We start from the raw sequence: 10181 nt of genomic DNA on the forward strand, positions 1-10181 counted from the left end.
TCATATGAGCAGGAGCAAGGACAAGAATATTCTTGTTGAAGCAGATCCAGAACCTGAAAGGACTCTGAAGAGAAAACTAAGAGAAGCTAAATTACAACAATCCAGCAAGCACCTTTCAGAAATTTTCGAACAGGAAGAGGAGATGGCAGCCGAAAATAATAATAATGCAAGGAGGATGCTTGGTGACTTTACTGCACCTAATTCCAATTTACATGGAAGAAGCATCTCCATCCCTACCATTGGAGCAAACAATTTTGAGCTGAAGCCTCAATTAGTTTCTCTGATGCAGCAGAACTGCAAGTTTCATGGACTTCCATCTGAAGATCCTTTTCAGTTCTTAACTGAATTTTTGCAGATCTGTGATACTATTAAGACTAATGGAGTAGATCCTGAAGTCTACAGGCTCATGCTTTTCCCTTTTGCTGTAAGAGACAGAGCTAGAGTGCGGTTGGACTCTCAACCCAAAGATAGCCTGAACTCTTGGGATAAGCTGGTCACGGCTTTCTTAGCCAAGTTCTTTCCTCCTTAAAAGCTGAGCAAGCTTAGAGTGGATGTTCAAACCTTCAAACAGAAAGAAGGTGAATCCCTCTATGAAGCTTGGGAGAGATACAAGCAACTGACCAAAAAGTGTCCTTCTGACATGCTTTCAGAATGGACCATCCTGGATATATTCTATGATGGTCTGTCTGAATTAGCTAAGATGTCATTGGATACTTCTGTAGGTGGATCCATTCACCTAAAGAAAACGCCTGCAGAAGCTCAAGAACTCATTGACATGGTTGCTAATAACCAGTTTATGTACACTTCTGAGAGGAATCTTGTGAGTAATGGGACGCCTCAGAAGAAGGGAGTTCTTGAAATTGATACTCTGAATGCCATATTGGCTCAGAACAAAATATTGACTCAGCAAGTCAATATGATTTCTCAGAGTCTGAATGGAATGCAAGCTGCATCCAACAGTACTCAAGAGGCGCCTTCTGAAGAAGAGGCCTATGATCCTGAAAACCCTGCAATAGCAGAGGTGAATTACATGGGTGAACCATATGGAAACACCTATAAACCCTCATGAAGAAATCACCCAAATCTCTCATAGAAGGATCAACAAAAGCCTCAACAAGGCTTTAATAATGGTGGAAGAAATAAGTTTAAGAATAGTAAACCTTTTCCATCATCCACTCGGCAACAGACAGAGAATTCTGAACAAAATACATCTAATTTAGCAAACTTAGTCTCTGATCTATCTAAGGCCACTGTAAGTTTCATGAATGAAACAAGGTCCTCAATTAGAAATTTGGAGGCACAAGTGAGCCAGCTGAGTAAAAGAGTCACTGAAATCCCCTCTAGTACTCTCCCAAGCAATACAGAAGAAAATCCAAAAGGAGAGTACAAGGCCATTGAAATGACCATCATGGCCGAAACCACAAAAGAGGAGGAGGACATGAATCCCAAGGAGGAAGACCTCCTGGGATGTCCAGTGATCAATAAGGAGTTTCCCTCTGAGGAACCAAAGGAAGCTGAGGCTCAACTAGAGACCATAGAGATTCCATTAAACCTCCTTATGCCATTCATGAGCTCTGATGAGTATTCCTCTTCTGAAGAGAATGAGGATGTTACTAAGGAGCAAGTTACCAAGTACCTTGGTGCAATCATGAAGCTGAATGCCAAATTATTTGGTATTGAGACTCGGGAAGATGAACCTTCCTTGTTCACCAATGTACTAAGTGATCTGGATCAACTGACATTGCCTCAGAAGAAACAGGATCCTAGAAAGTTCTTAATACCTTGTACCATAGGCACCATGATCTTTGAAAAGGCCCTGTGTGACCTTGGTTCAGGGATAAACCTCATGCCCCTCTCTGTAATAGAGAAACTGGGAATCTTTGGGGTGCAAGCTGCTAAAATCTCATTAGAGATGGCAGACAATTCAAGAAAACAGGCTTATGGACAAGTAGAGGACGTGTTAGTAAAGGTTGAAGGCCTTTACATCCCTGCTGATTTCATAGTCCTAGATACTGGGAAGGATGAGGATGAATCCATCATCCTTGGAAGACCTTTCCTAGCCACAGCAAGAGCTGTGATTGATGTTGACAGAGGCGAACTAGTCCTTCAATTGAATGAGGACTCCCTTGAGTTTAAAACTCAAGGTCATCCTTCTGTAAACATGGAAAAGAGTCACAGTAAGCTTCTCTCAAAACAGAGTCAACCAGAGTCCCCACAGTCAAACTTTAAGTTTGGTGTTGGGAGGCCACAACCAAACTCTAAGTTTGGTGTTGAACTCCCATATCCAAACTCTAAGTTTGGTGTTGAGAAGTCTCAACAAAGCTCTGAACATCTGTGAGGCTCCATGAGAGCCCACTGTCAAGCTATTGACATTAAAGAAGCGCTTGTTAGGAGGCAACCCAATTTTTATTTATCTAATTTATTTTCATTCTTGTTGTTCTTTCATGTTTTATTAGGTTCATGATCATGTGGAGTCACAGAATAAATAGAAAAATTGAAAACAGAATCAAAAACAGCAGAAGAAAAATCACACCTTGGAGGAGGATCTTACTGGCATTTAAACGCCAATAAGGAGCATCTGTCTGGCGTTCAACGCCAGAACAGAGCATGTTTCTGGCGTTGAACGCCAGAAACAAGCAGCATCCTGGCGTTCAGACGCCAGAAATGCATAGTGAGGAAAGCTGGCGCTGAACGCCAGAAATATGCTTCATCTGGGCGCTGAACGTTCAGAACAAGCATCAATTCGGCGTTTAAACGCCAGAATTGTATTCAAAGGCATTTTACATGCCTAATGGGTGCAGGGATGTAAATACTTGACACTTCAGGATCTGTGGACACCACAGGATCATCTCAGGATCTGTGAATCTCACAGGATCCCCACCCACCTCACCCTCTCCCTCTCCATTCATGGTCATCCCTTCTGTTTTCCATTCACCACTCACATTCATACACACATCCCTCCATCTCCTCCATATCTTCTTCTTCTTCTTCTTCTTCTATTCTTTCTTCTTTTGCTCGAGGACGAGCCACATTCTAAGTTTGGTGTGGTAAAAGCATAGCTTTTTTTGTTTTTCCATAACCATTAATGGCACCTAAGGCCAGAGAAACCTGAAGAAAGAGGAAAGGGAAGACAATTGCTTCCACCTCTGAGCCATGGGAGATGGAAAGTTTCATCTCACAAGCCCATCACTAAGAAAAAGATGGAGCAAACAAGAGAGCCCACTCATGGAGCTCAAGAAACACATGAGGAAGCTCATCATCAAAAAATCCCTGAGATACCTCAAGGGATGCACTTTCCTCCACTGAATTTTTGGGAGCAAATCAACACCTCCCTAGGAGAATTAAGTTCCAACATGGGACAATTAAGGGTGGAACATCAAGAGCACTCCATCATCCTTCATGAAATTAGAGAAGATCAAAAAGCAATGAGGGAGGAGCAACAAAGACAAGGAAGAGACATAGAAGAGCTCAAGGACATCATTGGTTCCTCACGAAGGAAACGCCACCATCACTAAGGTGGACTCATTCCTTGTTCTTAAATTCTCTGTTTTTCGTTTTCTTTATGTTAAGTGCTTATCCATGTTTGTGTCTTATTACATGATCATTAGTAATTAGTAACTTTGTCTTAAAGTTATGAATGTTCTATGAATCCATCACCTCTTTTAAATGAAAAATGTTTTAATTCAAAAGAACAAGAAGTACATGAGTTTTGAATTTATCCTTGAACTAAGTTTAATTATATTGATGTGGTGACAATACTTTTTTTTTTCTAAATGAATGCTTGAACAGTGCATATGTCTTTTAAAGTTGTTGTTTAAGATTGTTAAATATGTTGGCTCTTGAAAGAATGATGACAAGGAGACATGTTATTTGATAATCTGAAAAATCAAAAAAATGATTCTTGAAGCAAAAAAAAGTAGCAAAGAACAAAGCTAGCAAAAAAAAAATGGCGAAAAAAAATAGAAAAAAAAAAGAGAAAAAGCAAGCAGAAAAAGCCAAAAGCTCTTAAAACCAAAAGGCAAGAGCAAAAAGCCAATAGCCCTTAAAACCAAAAGGCAAGGGTAATAAAAAGGATCCCAAGGCTTTGAGCATCAGTGGATAGGAGGGCCTAAAGGAATAAAATCCAGGCCTAAGCGGCTAAACCAAGCTGTCCCTAACCATGTGCTTGTGGCGTGAAGGTGTCAAGTGAAAACTTGAGACTGAGCGGTTAAAGTCAAGGTCCAAAGCAAAAAAAAGAGTGTGCTTAAGAACCCTGGACACCTCTAATTGGGGACTTTAGCAAAGCTGAGTCACAATCTGAAAAGGTTCACCCAATTATGTGTCTATGGCATTTATGTATCCGGTGGTAATACTGGAAAATAAAGTGCTTAGGGCCACGGCCAAGACTCATAAAGTAGCTGTGTTCAAGAATCAACATACTGAACTAGGAAAATCAATAACACTATCTGAACTCTAAGTTCCTATAGATGCCAATCATTCTGAACTTCAATGGATAAAGTGAGATGCCAAAACTATTCAAGAGGCATAAAGCTACAAGTCCCGCTCATCTGATTGGAGCTATGTTTCATTGATAGTTTGGAATTTATAGTACATTCTCTTCTTTTTATCCTATTTGATTTTCAGTTGCTTGGGGACAAGCAACAATTTAAGTTTGGTGTTGTGATGAGCGGATAATTTATACGCTTTTTGGCATTGTTTTTAGTATGTTCTTAGTAGGATCTAGTTACTTTTAGGGATGTTTTCATTGGTTTTTATGTTAAATTCACATTTCTGGACTTTACTATGAGATTGTGTATTTTTCTGTGATTTCAGGTATTTTCTGGCTGAAATTGAGGGACTTGAGCAAAAATCAGATTCAGAGGTAGAAGAAGGATTGCTGATGCTATTGGATTCTGACCTCCCTGCACTCAAAGTGGATTTTCTGGAGCTACAGACCTCAAAATGGCGCGCTTCCAATTGCGTTGGAAAGTAGACATCCAGGGTTTTCCAGCAATATATAGTAGTCCATACTTTGGCCGAGTTTAGATGACGTAAAAGAGCGTTGAACACCAGTTCTACGCTGCTATCTGGAGTTAAATGCCAGAAACACGTCACGAACGAGAGTTGAACGCTATAAATACGTTACAACCTGGCGTTCAACTCCAGAAAGAGCCTCTGTACGTGTAACATTCAAGCTCAGCCCAAGCACACACCAAGTGGGCCCCAGAAATGGATTTATGCATCAATTACTTACTTCTGTAAACCCTAGTAACTAGTTTATTATAAATAGGACTTTTTACTATTGTATTAGACATCTTATGATTTTTAGTTCATCTTAGGATCATATTGATCACATTTTGGGGGCTGGCCATTCGGCCATGCCTGGACCTTTCACTTATGTATTTTCAACGGTAGAGTTTCTACACTCCATAGATTAAGGTGTGGAGCTCTGCTGTTCCTCATGAATCAATGCAAAGTACTACTGTTTCTCTATTCAATTCAACTTATTCCGCTTCTAAGATATTCATTCGCACTTCAACGTGAATGTGATGAACGTGACAATCATCATCATTCCCCCACGAACGCGTGCCTGACAGCCACTTCCGTTCCACCATAGATTGAATGAGTATCTCTTGGATCTCTTAGTCAGAATCTTCGTGGTATAAGCTAGATTGATGGCGGCTTTCATGAGAATCCGAAAAGTCTAAACATTGTCTGTGGTATTCCGAGTAGGATTCTGGGATTGAATGACTGTGACGAACTTCAAACTCGCGAGTGATGGGCGTAGTGACAGACGCAAAAGGAGGGTGAATCCTATTCCAGTATGATCGAGAACCTCAGATGATTAGCCGTGCTATGACAGAGCATTTGGACCATTTTCACAAGAGGATAGGATGCAGCCATTGACCACGGTGATGCCTCCAGATGATTAGCCATGCAGTGACAGCGCATCGGACCATTTTCCAGAGAGGATGAAAAGTAGCCAGTGACAATGGTGATATCCTTACATAAAGCCAGCCATGGAAAGGAGTAGGACTGATTGGATGAAGACAGGGGGAAAGTAGAGATTCAGAGGGACGAAAGAATCTCTATACACTTATCTGAAATTCTCACCAGTGATATACATAAGTATTTCTATTTTTATTTTCTGTTTAATTAGTATTAATTTCGAAAACTCCTTAACCATTTTATATCCGCTTGACTGAGATTTACAAGGTGATCATAGCTTGCTTCATACCAACAATCTCCGTGGGATCGACCCTTACTCACGTAAGGTTTATTACTTGGACGACCCAGTGCACTTGCTGGTTAGTTGTATCGAAGTTGTGAATGAAAAACGATCTATTAAGACATGCGTACAGAGTTTTTGGCGCCGTTGCCTGAGATCACAATTTCGTGCACCAAGCTGCTTCTTCTTCAACCATGTCTTGTACTTCCTCCTCCTCTTCAACATTCTCTACCTCAACAATATCTTCAACTTGAATGTTTTCCTTTGAGCTTGGCTCCTCATGACTCCTCTCTTGCCGTGTGGTTCCAGACCTCAAAGTGATGGCATTGATTCCACCTTTGGTGTTGGGTAAAGGTTGAGAAATAATTGCACTAGAGCTTGATGGCTGATTATTGGGAGTAGATAATGAATCCATCCTTAATATAGTTCCCACCTTGGTTATAGTTTCTGCCTTGTCAATAGTATCCTTGATTCGGGCGGTCATCGAAATTATGAGTAGCTGCCAAAGTGTTGTCTTCTTGTTGGAGCTGTGGACACTCATCAGTGTAATGAGTATAGCAGGCACATATTCCGCACAATTTTTGAGGTACCTTAATATATGCATTCTTGAATTCTTAGTGCCTAAGCATTAAAGATTTCTAAGTTTGGTGTCATGCATGTTTTCTTTGCATATAAAAAATTTTCAAAAATATGTTCTTGGTGTTCATCTTAACATTCAAAGTGTTCTTGGTGTTCATCTTGACATTCATAGTGTTCTTGCATTCATCACATATTTTGATCTAAAAATTTTCATGCATTGCATCATTTTCATGTTTTTCTTTCTCATCATAAAAATTCAAAAAAAACCAAAAAAAAAATATCTTCCCCTTTTTCTCTCTTAAAATTTCGAAAATTTGGAATGACTTTTTCAAAACTTTTTAAAATTTAGTTGTTCTTATGAGTCAAATCAAATTTTCAATTTAAAAATCTTATCTTTTTCAAAATCTTTTTCAAAAATCAAATCTTTTTCATTTTTCTTATTTATTTTCGAAAATTTTTAAAAATATTTTCAAAAATCTTTTCTTATCTTTATCACATAATTTTCGAAAATATCATCATCAATTAATGTTTTGATTCAAAAATTTCAAGTTTGTTACTTGCTTGTCAAGAAAGATTCAAACTTTAAGTTCTAGAATCATATCTTGTGATTACTTTTGAATCAAGTCATTAATTGTGATTCTAAAAATCAAATCTTTTTCAAAAACTAATTTCAATCATATCTTTTCAAAAAATATCTTCTTATCTTATCTTTTTCAAAAATTTGATTTTAAAATATCTTTTCTAACTTCTTATCTTCTTATCTTTTCAAAATTGATTTTCAAAATTTGTTTCAACTAACCAACTAACTTTTTGTTTGTTTCTTATCCTTTTCAAAACTACCAAACTAACTCTCTCTCTCTAATTTTCGAAAATATCTCTCTCTTTTTCAAAATTTCTTTTTAATTAACTAATTATTTTAATTTTTTATTTTAATTTTATTCTTAATTTTCGAAAATTACTAACCTTTTTCAAAAACTATTTTCAAAAATCACTAACTCTTTTTCAAAAATTATTTTCGAAAATCCTCTTTCTCTCTCATCTCCTTCTATTTATTTATTCATCTACTAACACTTCTCTTCATCTCATATCTTTGCTCTCCTCACCCTTGTGTTTTTTTCTTTACATTACTCTTCTTTTCATCTTCTACTTACATAAGGGAACCTCTATACCTGGGCAAAAAGGATCCCTATTATTATTATTTTTCTGTTCCCTCTTTTTCATATGAGCAGGAGCAAGGACAAGAATATTCTTGTTGAAGCAGATCCAGAACCTGAAAGGACTCTGAAGAGGAAACTAAGAGAAGCTAAATTACAACAATCCAGCAAGCACCTTTTAGAAATTTTCGAACAGGAAGAGGAGATGGCAGCCGAAAATAATAATAATGCAAGGAGGATGCTTGGTGACTTTACTGCACCTAATTCCAATTTACATGGAAGAAGCATCTCCATCCCTACCATTGGAGCAAACAATTTTGAGCTGAAGCCTCAATTAGTTTCTCTGATGCAGCAGAACTGCAAGTTTCATGGACTTCCATCTGAAGATCCTTTTCAGTTCTTAACTGAATTTTTGCAGATCTGTGATACTGTTAAGATTAATGGAGTAGATCCTGAAGTCTATAGGCTCATGCTTTTCCCTTTTGCTGTAAGAGACAGAGCTAGAGTGTGGTTGGACTCTCAACCCAAAGATAGACTGAACTCTTGGGATAAGTTGGTCACGGCTTTCTTAGCCAAGTTCTTTCCTCCTCAAAAGCTGAGCAAGCTTAGAGTGGATGTTCAAACCTTCAAACAGAAAGAAGGTGAATCCCTCTATGAAGCTTGGGAGAGATACAAGCAACTGACCAAAAAGTGTCCTTCTGACATGCTTTCAGAATGGACCATCCTAGATATATTCTATGATGGTCTGTCTGAATTAGCTAAGATGTCATTGGATACTTCTGCAGGTGGATCTATTCACCTAAAGAAAACGCCTATAGAAGCTCAAGAACTCATTGACACGGTTGCTAATAACCAGTTTATGTACACTTCTGAGAGGAATCCTGTGAGTAATGGGACGCCTCAGAAGAAGGGAGTTCTTGAAATTGATACTCTGAATGCCATATTGGCTCAGAACAAAATATTGACTCAATAAGTCAATATGATTTCTCAGAGTCTGAATGGAATGCAAGCTGCATCCAACAGTACTCAAGAGGCGCCTTCTGAAGAAGAGGCCTATGATCCTGAAAATCCTGCAATAGCAGAGGTGAATTACATGGGTGAACCATATGGAAACACCTATAATCCCTCATGGAGAAATCACCCAAATCTCTCATGGAAAGATCAACAAAAGCCTCAACAAGGCTTTAATAATGGTGGAAGAAGTAGGTTTAACAATAGTAAACCTTTTCCATCATCCACTCGGCAACAGACAGAGAATTCTGAACAAAATACATCTAATTTAGCAAACTTAGTCTCTGATCTATCTAAGGCCACTGTAAGTTTCATGAATGAAACAAGGTCCTCAATTAGAAATTTGGAGGCACAAGTGAGCCAGCTGAGTAAAAGAGTCACTGAAATCACCCCTAGTACTCTCCCAAGCAATACAGAAGAAAATCCAAAAGGAGAGTGCAAGGCCATTGAAATGACCATCATGGCCGAAACCACAAAAGAGGAGGGGGACGTGAATCCCAAGGAGGAAGACCTCCTGGGATGTCCAGTGATCAATAAGGAGTTTCCCTCTGAGGAACCAAAGGAAGCTGAGGCTCAACTAGAGACCATAGAGATTCCATTAAACCTCCTTATGCCATTCATGAGCTCTGATTAGTATTCCTCTTCTGAAGAGAATGAGGATGTTACTAAGGAGCAAGTTACCAAGTACCTTGGTGCAATCATGAAGCTGAATGCCAAATTATTTGGTATTGAGACTTGGGAAGATGAACCTCCCTTGTTCACCAATGAACTAAGTGATCTGGATCAACTGAAATTGCCTCAGAAGAAACAGGATCCAGGAAAGTTCTTAATACCTTGTACCATAGGCACCATGATCTTTGAAAAGGCCTTGTGTGACCTTGGTTCAGGGATAAACCTCATGCCCCTCTCTGTAATAGAGAAACTGGGAATCTTTGGGGTGCAAACTGCTAAAATCTCATTAGAGATGGCAGACAATTCAAGAAAATAGGCTTATGGACAAGTAGAGGACGTGTTAGTAAAGGTTAAAGGCCTTTACATCCCTGCTGATTTCATAGTCCTAGATTCTGGGAAGGATGAGGATGAATCCATCATGCTTGGATGACCCTTCCTAGCCACAGCAAGAGCTGTGATTGATGTTGACAGAGGCGAACTAGTCCTTCAATTGAATGAGGACTCCCTTGAGTTTAAAACTCAAGGTCATCCTTCTGTAAACATGGAAAAGAGGCACA

The 10181-nt window shown here is 38.9% G+C and overlaps 2 non-coding genes across 2 annotated transcripts; both read right to left on the reverse strand.

The window, feature by feature from the left end:
- Positions 1–538: 538 nt before the first annotated feature.
- LOC148580181 (small nucleolar RNA R71) lies at positions 539–646 on the reverse strand. Its single transcript, XR_015895146.1, has one exon. It is a non-coding gene; the product is annotated as a small nucleolar RNA R71 (small nucleolar RNA).
- Positions 647–8542: 7896 nt separating this feature from the next.
- Positions 8543–8650, reverse strand: LOC148580182 (small nucleolar RNA R71). Its single transcript, XR_015895157.1, has one exon. It is a non-coding gene; the product is annotated as a small nucleolar RNA R71 (small nucleolar RNA).
- Positions 8651–10181: the final 1531 nt, after the last annotated feature.

Source organism: Arachis ipaensis, chromosome B10 (genome assembly GCF_059453495.1).
Source record: "Arachis ipaensis isolate K30076 ecotype BB chromosome B10, ASM5945349v1, whole genome shotgun sequence".
Taxonomy (NCBI): domain Eukaryota; kingdom Viridiplantae; phylum Streptophyta; class Magnoliopsida; order Fabales; family Fabaceae; genus Arachis; species Arachis ipaensis.